Source organism: Schistocerca gregaria, chromosome 1, assembly GCF_023897955.1.
Source record: "Schistocerca gregaria isolate iqSchGreg1 chromosome 1, iqSchGreg1.2, whole genome shotgun sequence".
Lineage (NCBI taxonomy): Eukaryota > Metazoa > Arthropoda > Insecta > Orthoptera > Acrididae > Schistocerca > Schistocerca gregaria.
In genome coordinates, this window is record NC_064920.1 from 1,191,041,006 (window position 1) to 1,191,055,809 (window position 14,804).

The 14,804-nt window shown below is 45.2% G+C and overlaps 1 protein-coding gene across 1 annotated transcript in view; it reads left to right on the forward strand.

Moving 5' to 3' along the window:
• The window catches only part of LOC126284517 (Down syndrome cell adhesion molecule-like protein Dscam2), a 698,452-nt gene that overhangs the window by 415,389 nt on the left and 268,259 nt on the right, over positions 1-14,804 (forward strand). The gene's annotated exons all lie outside the window — the stretch shown is intronic.

A 14,804-nucleotide genomic window follows, 5' to 3' on the forward strand; every position in this document is an offset into this window, starting at 1 on the left:
TCCTGGGGCATTGTGGTGAACCTCGTATGAGAGGAAATTCCCTCTGAGCTGGTGCACTGCCTTTCGGAGCAAAAATGTGGGCTGGCCAGTGGTATGACGACTTTGTGAACTGATATTCAGGACATTATTTAATAACACCTAACAACAAATAAAAAATAATTTTGTCCAGTGAGCTTAGGTATTATCAATATATGATCCACTCAACAAATAAAAGACAAAACTGAATATATACATATACATAGCAGTCGAGATGACAGGCATCTTATCCGCATGGCTGTAACGGATCATGCAGCCACGTCTCGATCCGTGAGACAACAGATGGGGACGTTTTCAAGACAACAACCATCTGCACGAACAGTTCGACGACGTATGCACCAGCATGGAATATCAGCTCGGAGACCATGGTTGCGGTTACCCTTGACACTGCATCACAGACAGGAGCGCCTGCGATGGTGTACTCAACGACAAACTTGGGTGCACGAATGGAATAACGTCATTTTTTTAGATGAATCGAGGTTCTGTTTACAGCATCATGGTGGTCGCATCCGTGTTTGCTGACATCGCGGTGAACGCACATTGGAAGCGTGTATTCGTCATCGTCATACCGGCGTATCACCCGGCGTGATGGTATGGGATGCCATTGGTTACACGTCTCGGTCACCTCTTGTTCGCATTGACGGCACTTTGAACAGTGGACGTTACATTTCAGATGTTTTACGACCCGTGGCTCTACCCTTCATTCGATCCCTGCGAAACCCTACATTTCAGCAGGATAATGCAAGACCGCATGTTACATGTCCTGTACGGGCCTTTCTGGGTACAGAAAATGTTCGACTGCTGCCCTGGCCAGCACATTCTCCAGCTCTCTCACCAATTGAAAACGTCTGGTCAATGGTGGCCGAGCAACTGGCTCGTCACAATACGCCAGTCACTACTCTTGATGAACTGTGGTATCGTGTTCAAGCTGCAGGAGCAGCTGTACCTGTACACGCCACCCAAGCTCTGTTTCACTCATTGCCTAGGCGTATCAAGGTCGCTATTACGGCCAGAGGTGGTTGTTGTGTGTACTGTTTTCTCAGGATCTATGCATCCAAATTGTGTGAAAATGTAATCACATGTCAGTTATAGTATAATATATTTGTCCAATGAATACCCGTTTATCATCTGCATTTCTTCTTGGTAAAGAAATTTTAATGGTCATTATTTCCACAATATTTGTGTTAATTACGAAATCACACTCCATTTTCAGTTACAAGCTTAATTTCAAAATTTACAGAAGAATTTATGTTTACAATAAACGAATGAAAAAATTTAGATAGCACATTTTTATTATTGTGTTACAAGAGAACTGAAGAAGCCCCCGAAAATAAGACAGTGTACAATTGGTAGCAGGTGATGTGCGACCCTCCGCAGATGACGTAGGACACGTCAGTGAGGTGGTGTGAATGTGCCAGTCGGTTGTATGGCATCGGCGCACTAATATCGATCGACAGAGGCACGTGCCAGGATGACAGAGTCATGTTTGGACGTGGCCACGGCGACACGGCGTGAACAAGGTTCCCTGATTTGTATCATCACATACTGTACAGCGTGACTACATGGACAAGTGTAATACTCGCAGCAGGGTAACGCTTTGTAGCAACAGTGATCGTAACATGTTCCTAAGGAGTGTCACGCCTTACCAGTGACAATGGGTTTCAACCCAGTCAGATACTGTTGAGTGCAGCTCCATCTCAATCAGTTTCCGAGCGAACACCGTGAGTGCTAGTCCATGCGACGGGCATCTGGATCGATGTAGCTCGCTCCGATCGGCAAACAAAGCTGCACATATACGATGGGTCAATAGCACACAAAGTGGCTAGCGGCGTGTGTCATCCGATTAGTCCCGATTTTGCTTCTTTTTTTTTAAATTTCAACTGATCGAAGGCGTCACGTGTAATGACGGCCCAAGGACTCGTTCAGTCCACAATGTGTGAAGGGTTTAATTCAGATTACAGGTGGTCCTGTGCTGTTTTGAAGGTTCCTGCCCTCACGTATGACTTGGCTGCACCAATTCACGTTACCATGAAAGTGAAAAAAAGTATTTATTTCAGTAAGTGTTGCTCTTTCTCCAATTTTTTCTCCATGGCTGTAATATAGACACTCCCGTCGTACAAGGCGAGAACAGCTATTTTTACAGGTCTGTACATTCCTGATTTGACGAATATTAGAGCGCGGTATGGTGCCTTGATCTTAATGGCTAAATCAGGGCTCTTAATCCTGCACAAAACGTCTCTAACTGCCTGCAAAGTGGAAGAAACGTATCAGTCAGTATTCCCCCTATTCGTTACCTATGCAGGATCTAATAATGATCAGTTTGTGACTATAGATGAATTTGTCATACCTGAATAAACTTGTGGATTTCCGTCCTCTCCAGACTTAGCACATTATCAGGGCTAAAGCAATAGTACACTGTATTAGCGTGATTAACCTATCCTACGATATGTTTATCTATGTTGTGAACAGAAATTGCTCCGGGGTGGCCGAGCGGTTCTAGGCGCTACAGTCTGGAACCGCGCGACCGCCACGGTCGCAGTTTCGAATCCTGCTTCGGACATGGATGTGTGTGATGTCCTTAGGTTAGTTACGTTTAAGTAGTTGTAAGTTCTAGGGGACTGATGACTTCAGCAGTTAAGTCCCATAGTGCTCAGAGCCATTTGAACCAGAAAGGTGGAAGGAGTATATAGAGTGTCTATACAAGGGCGACGTACTTCAGGGCAATATTATGGAAATGCAAGGGGATGTAGATGAAGATGAAATGGGAGATACGATACTGCGTGAAGAGTTTGACAGAGCGCTAAAAGACCTAAGTCGAAACAAGGCCCCTGGAGTAGACAACATTCCATTACAACTACTGACAGCCTTGGGAGAGCCAGTCCTGACAAAACTCTACCATATGGTGAGCAAAATGTATGAGATAGGCAAAATACCCTCAAACTTCAAGAAGAATACAGTAATTCCAATTCCAAAGAAAGCAGGTGTTGACAGATGTGCAATTACTGAACTATCAGTTTAATAAGTCACGGCTGCAAAATACTAACGCAAATTCTTTACAGACGGATGGAAAAACTGGTAGAAGCCGACCTCGGGGAAGATCAGTTTGGATTTCGTAGAGATATTGGAACACGTGAGGCAATACTGACCCTACGACGTATCTTAGAAGCTAGATTAATAAAAGGCGAACCTACGTTTCTAGCATCCGTAGACTTAGATAAAGCTTTTGACAATGTTGACTGGAATACTCTATTTCAAATTCTAAATGTGGCAGTAATAAAATACAGGGAGCGAAAGACTATTTACAATTTGTACAGAAACCAGAAGGCAGTTATAAGAGTCGAGGAGCACGAAAGGGAAGCAGTGGTTGGGAGGGGAGTGAGACAGGGTTGTAGCCTCTCCCCGATGTTATTCAATCTGTATATTGAGCAAGCAGTGAAGGAAAGGAAAGAAAAATTCGGAGTAGGAATTGCAATCCACGGAGAAGAAACAAAAGCTTCGAGGTTCGCAATGACATTGTAATTCAGTCAGAGACAGCAAAGGACTTGGAGGAGCAGTTGAACGGAATGGACAGTGTCTTGAAAGGGGGGTACAAGATGAACATCAACAAAAGCAAAACGAGGGTAATGGCGTGTAGTCGAATTAAATCGGGTGATGCTGAGGGAATTAGATTAGGAAATGGGACACTTAAAGCAGTAAAGGAGTTTTGCTATTTGGGGAACAAAATAATTGATGATGGTCGAAGTAAAGAGGATATAAAATGCAGACTGGCAATGGCAAGGAAAGCGTTTCTGAAGAAGAGAAATTTGTTAACATCGAGTACTGATTTAAGTGTCAGGAAGAGGTTTCTGAAAGTATTTGTATGGAGTGTAGCCATGTATGGAAGTGAAACGTGGACGATAAATAGTTTGGACAAGAAGAGAATAGAAGCTTTCGAAATGTAGTGCTACTGAAGAATGCTGAAGACTAGATGGGTAGATTACGTAACTAATGAGAAGGTATTGAATAGGGTTGGGGAGAAGAGGAGCTTGTGGCACAGCTTGACTAGAAGAAGGAATCGGTCGGTAGGACATGTTCTGAGGCATCAAGAGATCACCAATTTGGTACTGGAGGGCAGCGTGGAGGGAAAAAATAATAGAGGGAGACCAAGAGATGAATACACTAAGCAGATTCAGAAGGATGTAGGCTGCAATACGTATTGAGAGATGCACAGGATAGAGTAGCATGGAGAGCTGCATCAAACCAGTGTCAGGACTGAAGACTACAACAACAATAGCGCTAACTGATAGAGATTCTCGGTGACACCTGATAGAGATTTCCGGGATGTGCCGTAAACCCGAATGCTGCTTGTTTGACGTTTAAGACTAGAGTATCAATGCGAAAGAATGGTTTGCACTATATCTTATTTAATACAAAACTATCTCGAAATTGAGAGAGGTAAGTGGATGTAAAATTTTGATGATCTACGCACAAATAAAAGTCTGACAAATAACGGGATACATTTCAAAGCACAATAAAGTACGTTCACCCTCTTTTTGATAAAAACATTCATCAACAGAAACATCTGTTCGTATATACAGAGCTTTACATTCAGCATGCGGTCTTAAAGTAATAAAAACAATTTATTGCAGCCATATCTAGAGTGAGACGAAATTCTTCGAAATATATGACCCACCTTTATCAACACACAGCTACTACCGCATTTTCCAGCATTCTGTCATTCCATGGAAGTCGCTAACAGTAAATCTATCGGCTCGAGCTGCCACTCTCGTGTTACCCGTGTCACATTCTTATCTAGCTTCCAATCCCCTAGGGAACAGTGGTACCTGCGATGACCGAAGACAAACAGGATGCATTAGCCATAGATATTACAGCATTGTCAACTGAACTCACCGCAAATGTGAAAAAGTCAACGGATTATAACCATTTAAATGTTAGCAGATTGCAAATGAAACCTGCAAAGTTACACATTGCCTACTAAAAAAGTGAAGCACTCGGAAGACATGGTCAGATGTGAGTGTAACTTTCTGCACGTACAAATTTATGGTGGTTATGTAAATCATTAGAGTTGAAATTCTCTGTGACAGGTATAAAGGGCAACAGAGTACATTACTCGTTCGCGTTTCGCGTTATTACGGTATACAGGGTGTTACAAAAAGGTACGGTCAAACTTTCAGGAAACATTCCTCACACACAAATAAAGAAAAGATGTTATGTGGACATGTGTCCGGAAACGTTTAATTTCCATGTTAGAGCTCATTTTAGTTTCGTCAGTATGTATTGTACAACTCGATTCACCTCCATGATTTCATACTGGATACTCTACCTGTGCTGCTAGAACATGTGCCTTTACAAGTACGACACAACATGCGGTTCATGTACGATGGAGCTCCTGCACATTTCACTCGAAGTGTTCGTACGCTTCTCAACAACAGATTCGGTGACCGATGGATTGGTAGAGGCGGACCAATTCCATGGCCTCGACGCTCTCCTGACCTCAACCGTCTTGACTTTCATTTTTGGAGGCATTTGAAAGCTCTTGTCTACGCAACCCCAGTACCAAATGTAGAGACTCTTCGTGCTCGTATTGTGGACGGCTGTGATACAATACGCCATTCTCCAGGGCTGCATCAGCGCATCAGGGATTCCGTTGTGTGTGAGGAATGTTTCTGAAAGTTTTGCCGTAACGTTTTGTAACACACTGTATAACGGCATGAACAGTGTCAGATGGTGAATGATCACTCTGAAGGACAGCATTATCAACACATCATTGTGGGTAATGGGTCACCAGTTGGCTGTCTGGCCGAATTGTGTTATTTCCAAATTTGGGAGCAACGATAGGTGACGTTGGCGCGATGTTGGACTCTGTGAGAACGGGAGGGCAGGCGTACTTGTCAAGGTTGTCCTGATAGACATGACGACCACAAGGGAGCGTCGCTATACTGTGCCCCACGAACACAGTACTTCCTGTCTGTCTCCGAGAACAAGTAATCCACCTTCTGCGACGTTCTTTGCCATTCTGTGCTACTTGCTGGAGATTAGCGGCATACAGACTATGGAATTGCTGTCCCACTCATGGGCTGCCGAAAACACCACAGAAAGAATGGTTGCCTTTCTTTTGGTGCTTTGACCAGGAAGAAGGGACTGCTGATAAATGTCGTTGCAAGATGTTCAGCGATGAGTTGCAGCTCTGTACTAACCTGGACGATCATTGTCGGTGTTGTGTACATAGTTTCGCGTCGTCAGCGCGTACACAACTTTGCCACTAGAGCGCGCCCAGCTAAGCACAACAGCGCAGGCGCAGCGCTCGACCATCTCCCCACTACGAGATGGCGCTGCCATAGAGACGGACCAAGTTCTGCTTCCGCCGATCCGCGTATTAATATGTAATGCAGCCAATGAGACTGCTGCTAGCGTAGATCCTTTCCTTCTCGCTGATCAAACTTGCGCAGTGATACATGAATGCGCGAGATACTACAACTAGTGTACAGACTCAGATTAGTGAGTCTGCATTTGTCTGCACCAGTCTGTACCAATCTGCATTAGTCTGCAGCAGTCTGTACGAGTTCTATATTTCTCTGTACCAGTCTATAGTCAAGTTTCAGTCTGCGCCTAATAAAATTACCATATTCGTGTACATAGCCATGAAGATAAATGTATAGACACTTTTGTCAAGCAAAAGAGATATATGTGAGAATAATATTAACGTACCAATACCAAAGGAACTTCCGATTGTCAATTGTAAATAGCATCCAGAACCAAGTTAAGTAATTTTTATGCTTGTTATTATTTTAATAAATGTGTGTGAAAATTAATCAAGTTCTGTTTAAAGTTGGTCACCGTCAATCTGCTACTCTAAGCGTGCAAGTGGCATTTCTATCGTCTGACCTAACGGCAGAAGATAAGGATTAGATTAGATTAGATTAGTTTTTCGTTCAATAGATCGGTGTTGAGGAGATCCTCGTGGATGTGGAAAATGTCACCATTTTTATATATATATATATATATATATATATATATATATATATATATATATATATATATATATATATATAATATATTAAGCTGAAATAACAATACTAATAGTATAAATACACTTCTGGAAATTGAAATAAGAACACCGTGAATTCATTGTCCCAGGAAGGGGAAACTTTATTGACACATTCCTGGGGTCAGATACATCACATGATCACACTGACAGAACCACAGGCACATAGACACAGGCAACAGAGCATGCACAATGTCGACACTAGTACAGTGTATATCCACCTTTCGCAGCAATGCAGGCTGCTATTCTCCCATGGAGACGATCGTAGAGATGCTGGATGTAGTCCTGTGAACGGCTTGCCATGCCATTTCCACCTGGCGCCTCAGTTGGACCAGCGTTCGTGCTGGACGTGCAGACCGCATGAGACGACACTTCATTCAGTCCCAAACATGCTCAATGGGGGACAGATCCGGAGATCTTGCTGGCCAGGGTAGTTGACTTACACCTTCTAGAGCACGTTGGGTGGCACGGAATACATGCGGACGTGCATTGTCCTGTTGGAACAGCAAGTTCCCTTGCCGGTCTAGGAATGGTAGAACGATGGGTTCGATGACGGTTTGGATGTACCGTGCACTATTCAGTGTCCCCTCGACGATCACCAGAGGTGTACGGCCAGTGTAGGAGATCGCTCCCCACACCATGATGCCGGGTGTTGGCCCTGTGTGCCTCGGTCGTATGCAGTCCTGATTGTGACGCTCACCTGCACGGCGCCAAACACGCATACGACCATCATTGGCACCAAGGCAGAAGCGACTCTCATCGCTGAAGACGACACGTCTCCATTCGTCCCTCCATTCACGCCTGTCGCCACACCACTGGAGGCGGGCTGCACGATGTTGGTGCGTGAGCGGAAGACGGCCTAACGGTGTGCGGGACCGTATCCCAGCTTCATGGAGACGGTTGCGAATGGTCCTCGCCGATACCCCAGGAGCAACAGTGTCCCTAATTTGCTGGGAAGTGGCGGTGCGGTCCCCTACGGCACTGCGTAGGATCCTACGGTCTTGGCGTGCATCCGTGCGTCGCTGCGGTCCCGTCCCAGGTCGAGGGCACGTGCACCTTCCGCCGACCACTGGCGACGACATCGATGTACTGTGGAGACCTCACGCCCCACGTGTTGAGCAATTCGGCGGTACGTCCACCCGGCCTCCCGCATGCCCACTATACGCCCTCACTCAAACTCCGTCAACTGCACATACGGTTCACGTCCACGCTGTCGCGGCATGCTACCAGTGTTAAAGACTGCGATGGAGCTCCGTATGCCACGGCAAACTGGCTGACACTGACGGCGGCGGTGCACAAATGCTGCGCAGCTAGCGCCATTCGACAGCCAACACCGCGGTTCCTGGTGTGTCCGCTGTGCCGTGCGTGTGATCATTGCGTGTACAGCCCTCTCGCAGCGTCCGGAGCAAGTATGGTGGGTCTGACACACCGGTGTCAATGTGTTCTTTTTTCCATTTCCAGGAGTGTATATACAACACATCATTTGTTTCTATTAAAAAATTCTTCAATGGAGTAGAAGGAGTAGGCCACTAGTAAGTCTTTCAGGCTCCTTTTAAAGTGATCTCTATTTGTAACTAAATTTTTTTATGTTTGCTGGCAAATTATTGAAGATGAGTGTTCCTGAGCAGTGGTCCCCTTTTTGAACTAAAGTAAGTGCTTTTAAGTCCTTGTGCAGATCATTTTTGTTCCTGGTATTGTATGTATCAACTGAGCTGTTTGTTGGATAAAGAGATATATTATTTAGGACAAATTTCATTAAGGAGTAAATATACTGAGAGGCAGTAGTTAGTATACCCAGTTCTTTGAAGAGGTTTCTACAAGACGTCCGTGAGTTTACTCCACAAATAATACGTATTACACGCTTTTGGACTCTTAAAACTTTTGTTTGACTTGAAGAGTTACCCCAAAATATTATACTATATGACATTATGGAATGAAAGTAGGAAAAGTATCCAAGCTTTTTCACTTTTATGTCGCCTATGTCTGCTAACACTCGAATTGCAAATACAGATTTGTTATGGCGTTTCTGCACTTCTGTGGTGTGCTCCTCCCAACTGAATTTATTATCAAGTTGTAATCGCAGGAATTTGAGACTGTCAACCTCTTCTATCTGCTCTTCTTCGTACTTTATGCATATGCTCGGTGGAAAGCTCTTACAGGTTCTGAACTGCATATAGTGAGTCTTTTCGAAGTTTAATGTCAGTGAGTTGGCTTTAAACCATTTACTAATATCCATGAAAATATCATTAGCAGATCTTTCTAGAACTACACTCGACATACTATTTATTGCAATACTCGTGTCATCTGCAAACAAAACGAACTCTGCTTCTGGCAGTGTAACTGATGAGAGATCATTAATGTACACAAGAAAAAGCAATGGCCCTAAGATGGATCCTTGTGGGACACCACATGTAATTTCTTCCCATTCTAATGATGACTGATGACTTAATTCACTTGTCCCGTGCACTGACACCCTTTGTTTCCTGTTAGCGAGGTATGACTTGAACCATTTTGCAGCACTGCCCGTGACACCATAGAATTCTAATTTATTTAAAAGGATGTTGTGGTTTACACAATCGAATGCCTTTGAGAAATCACAGAAAATACCTGCTGCTTATAACTTGTTATGTAATGAATTAAGTACATTTCCACTGTAGGTGTAAATAGAATTTTCGATATCAGAACCCTTCAGAGATCCAAACTGTGTTCTTGATAATACACTCCTGGAAATTGAAATAAGAACACCGTGAATTCATTGTCCCAAGAAGGGGAAACTTTATTGACACGTTCCTGGGGTCAGATACATCACATGATCACACTGACAGAACCACAGGCACATAGACACAGGCAACAGAGCATGCACAATGTCGACACTAGTACAGTGTATATCCACCTTTCGCAGCAATGCAGGGTGCTATTCTCCCATGGAGACGATCGTAGAGATGCTGGATGTAGTCCTGTGAACGGCTTGCCATGCCATTTCCACCTGGCGCCTCAGTTGCACCAGTGTCTGTGCTGGACGTGCAGACCGCGTGCGACGATGCTTCATCCAGTCCCAAACATGCTCAATGGGGGACAGATCTGGAGATCTTGCTGGCCAAGGTAGTTGACTTACACCTTCTAGAGCACGTTGGGTGGCAGGGGATACATGCGGACGTGCATTGTCCTGTTGGAACAGCAAGTTCCCTTGCCGGTCTAGGAATGGTAGAATGATGGGTTCGATGACAGTTTGGGTGTACCGTGCACTATTCAGTGTCCCCTCGACGATCACCAGAGGTGTATGGCCAGTGTAGGAGATCGCTCCCCACACCATGATGCCGGGTGTTGGCCCTGTGTGCCTCGGTCGTATGCAGTCCTGATTGTGGCGCTCACCTGCACGGCGCCAAACACGCATACGACCATCATTGGCACCAAGGCAGAAGCGACTCTCATCGCTGAAGACGACACGTCTCCATTCGTCCCTCAGTTCACGCCTGTCGCCACACCACTGGAGGCGGGCTGCACGATGTTGGTGCGTGAGCGGAAGACGGCCTAACGGTGTGCGGGACCGTATCCCAGCTTCATGGAGACGGTTGCGAATGGTCCTCGCCGATACCCCAGGAGCAACAGTGTCCCTAATTTGCTGGGAAGTGGCGGTGCGGTCCCCTACGGCACTGCGTAGGATCCTACGGTCTTGGCGTGCATCCGTGCGTCGCTGCGGTCCGGTCCCAGGTCCACGGGCACGTGCACCTTCCGCCGACCACTGGCGACGACATCGATGTACTGTGGAGACCTCACGCCCCACGTGTTGAGCAATTCGGCGGTACGTCCACCCGGCCTCCCGCATGCCCACTATACGCCCTCGAACAAAGTCCGTCAACTGCACATATGGTTCACGTCCACGCTGTCGCGGCATGCTACCAGTGTTAAAGACTGCGATGGAGCTCCGTATGCCACGGCAAACTGGCTGACACTGACGGCGGCGGTGCACAAATGCTGCGCAGCTAGCGCCATTCGACGGCCAACACCGCGGTTCCTGGCGTGTCCGCTGTGCCGTGCGTGTGATCATTGCGTGTACAGCCCTCTCGCAGCGTCCGGAGCAAGTATGGTGGGTCTGACACACCGGTGTCAATGTGTTCTTTTTTCCATTTCCAGGAGTGTATATACAACACATCATTTGTTTCTATTAAAAAATTCTTCAGTGGAGTAGAAGGAGTAGGCCACTAGTAAGTCTTTCAGGCTCCTTTTAAAGTGATCTCTATTTGTAACTAAATTTTTTTATGTTTGCTGGCAAATTATTGAAGATGAGTGTTCCTGAGCAGTGGTCCCCTTTTTGAACTAAAGTAAGTGCTTTTAAGTCCTTGTGCAGATCATTTTTGTTCCTGGTATTGTATGTATCAACTGAGCTGTTTGTTGGATAAAGAGATATATTATTTAGGACAAATTTCATTAAGGAGTAAATATACTGAGAGGCAGTAGTTAGTATACCCAGTTCTTTGAAGAGGTTTCTACAAGACGTCCGTGAGTTTACTCCACAAATAATACGTATTACACGCTTTTGGACTCTTAAAACTTTTGTTTGACTTGAAGAGTTACCCCAAAATATTATACTATATGACATTATGGAATGAAAGTAGGAAAAGTATCCAAGCTTTTTCACTTTTATGTCGCCTATGTCTGCTAACACTCGAATTGCAAATACAGATTTGTTATGGCGTTTCTGCACTTCTGTGGTGTGCTCCTCCCAACTGAATTTATTATCAAGTTGTAATCGCAGGAATTTGAGACTGTCAACCTCTTCTATCTGCTCTTCTTCGTACTTTATGCATATGCTCGGTGGAAAGCTCTTACAGGTTCTGAACTGCATATAGTGAGTCTTTTCGAAGTTTAATGTCAGTGAGTTGGCTTTAAACCATTTACTAATATCCATGAAAATATCATTAGCAGATCTTTCTAGAACTACACTCGACATACTATTTATTGCAATACTCGTGTCATCTGCAAACAAAACGAACTCTGCTTCTGGCAGTGTAACTGATGAGAGATCATTAATGTACACAAGAAAAAGCAATGGCCCTAAGATGGATCCTTGTGGGACACCACATGTAATTTCTTCCCATTCTAATGATGACTGATGACTTAATTCACTTGTCCCTTGCACTGACACCCTTTGTTTCCTGTTAGCGAGGTATGACTTGAACCATTTTGCAGCACTGCCCGTGACACCATAGAATTCTAATTTATTTAAAAGGATGTTGTGGTTTACACAATCGAATGCCTTTGAGAAATCACAGAAAATACCTGCTGCTTATAACTTGTTATTTAATGAATTAAGTACATTTCCACTGTAGGTGTAAATAGAATTTTCGATATCAGAACCCTTCAGAGATCCAAACTGTGTTCTTGATAATACACTCCTGGAAATTGAAATAAGAACACCGTGAATTCATTGTCCCAAGAAGGGGAAACTTTATTGACACGTTCCTGGGGTCAGATACATCACATGATCACACTGACAGAACCACAGGCACATAGACACAGGCAACAGAGCATGCACAATGTCGACACTAGTACAGTGTATATCCACCTTTCGTAGCAATGCAGGGTGCTATTCTCCCATGGAGACGATCGTAGAGATGCTGGATGTAGTCCTGTGAACGGCTTGCCATGCCATTTCCACCTGGCGCCTCAGTTGCACCAGCGTCTGTGCTGGACGTGCAGACCGCGTGCGACGATGCTTCATCCAGTCCCAAACATGCTCAATGGGGGACAGATCTGGAGATCTTGCTGGCCAAGGTAGTTGACTTACACCTTCTAGAGCACGTTGGGTGGCAGGGGATACATGCGGACGTGCATCGTCCTGTTGGAACAGCAAGTTCCCTTGCCGGTCTAGGAATGGTAGAATGATGGGTTCGATGACGGTTTGGATGTACCGTGCACTATTCAGTGTCCCCTCGACGATCACCAGCGGTGTATGGCCAGTGTAGGAGATCGCTCCCCACACCATGATGCCGGGTGTTGGCTCTGTGTGCCTCGGTCGTATGCAGTCCTGATTGTGGCGCTCACCTGCACGGCGCCAAACACGCATACGACCATCATTGGCACCAAGGCAGAAGCGACTCTCATCGCTGAAGACGACAAGTCTCCATTCGTCCCTCCATTCACGCCTGTCGCCACACCACTGGAGGCGGGCTGCACGATGTTGGTGCGTGAGCGGAAGACGGCCTAACGGTGTGCGGGACCGTATCCCAGCTTCATGGAGACGGTTGCGAATGGTCCTCGCCGATACCCCAGGAGCAACAGTGTCCCTAATTTGCTGGGAAGTGGCGGTGCGGTCCCCTACGGCACTGCGTAGGATCCTACGGTCTTGGCGTGCATCCGTGCGTCGCTGCGGTCCCGTCCCAGGTCGAGGGCACGTGCACCTTCCGCCGACCACTGGCGACGACATCGATGTACTGTGGAGACCTCACGCCCCACGTGTTGAGCAATTCGGCGGTACGTCCACCCGGCCTCCCGCATGCCCACTATATGCCCTCGCTCAAAGTCCGTCAACTGCACATACGGTTCACGTCCACGCTGTCGCAGCATCTACCAGTGTTAAAGACTGCGATGGAGCTCCGTATGCCACGGCAAACTGGCTGACACCGACGGCGGCGGTGCACAAATGCTGTGCAGCTAGCACCATTCGACGGCCAACACCGTGGTTCCTGGTGTGTCCGCTGTGCCGTGCGTGTGATCATTGGTTGTACAGCCCTCTCGCAGTGTCCGGAGCAAGTATGGTGGGTCTGACACACCGGTGTCAATGTGTTCTTTTTTCCATTTCCAGGAGTGTATGTTATTTGTGGTCAGATGGTTGAGAAGCTGCCTGTAGATTACTTTTTCTAAAATTTTTGAGAATGCTGGCAAAAGTGAAATCGATCTGGAGTTTGATGGCATCTCTTTATCCCCTTTCTTGAATAGAGGCTTAACATCTGCATATTTCAGCCAGTCAGGAAATGTCCCAGTTATAATTTACTGGTTACACAAGTAGCTTAGAATTGTACTAAACTCACAAGAACATGCCTTAATTAACTTTGTTGATATTTCATTGTAACCACTAGAATGCTTAGTTTTTAAAGATTTTATTATGGATGTTATGCCTTTTGGTGATGTGAGTGACATATTCATGTACCTGAAGCTACTGTAAAGGCTAGTTTCAGATATTCAAGGGCATTATTTACTGATCCTGACAATCCCATTCTATCAGTAATGGATATAAAGTACTTGTTAAATAGATTTGCCACACTATGCCCATCGATTACTAATGTGTCTTCTACCCTTAGTGCTATTTGATCCTGTTCCTTTCTGGTTCTACCAGTCTCCTCTTTCACTATATCCCATATTGTTTTTATTTTGTTCCCTGACATTCCTATCTTCTTCTGGTAGTGTATTTGTTTAGATGCCTGAATTACTTTTTTTAATATTGTGCAGTATTCCTTGTATTTAGCTAAATCATCAGCATTGGAGCTATTCTTGGTCGACAGATACATTTTCCTTTTTGTCTTACAGGAAATCTTTATTCCTTGGGTGATCCATGGTTTTATTGTAGACTTCTGCATAATTTGAGTAACTTTTAGAGGAAAACACTTTCCAAACATGGTACTGACATTTTTCATGAATGTGTTATATTTTTCATTCATGTCATGAGCACTATAAACATCTTTCCAGTTCATATATTTGAGCAGTTTTCTAAAAGACTCCATTT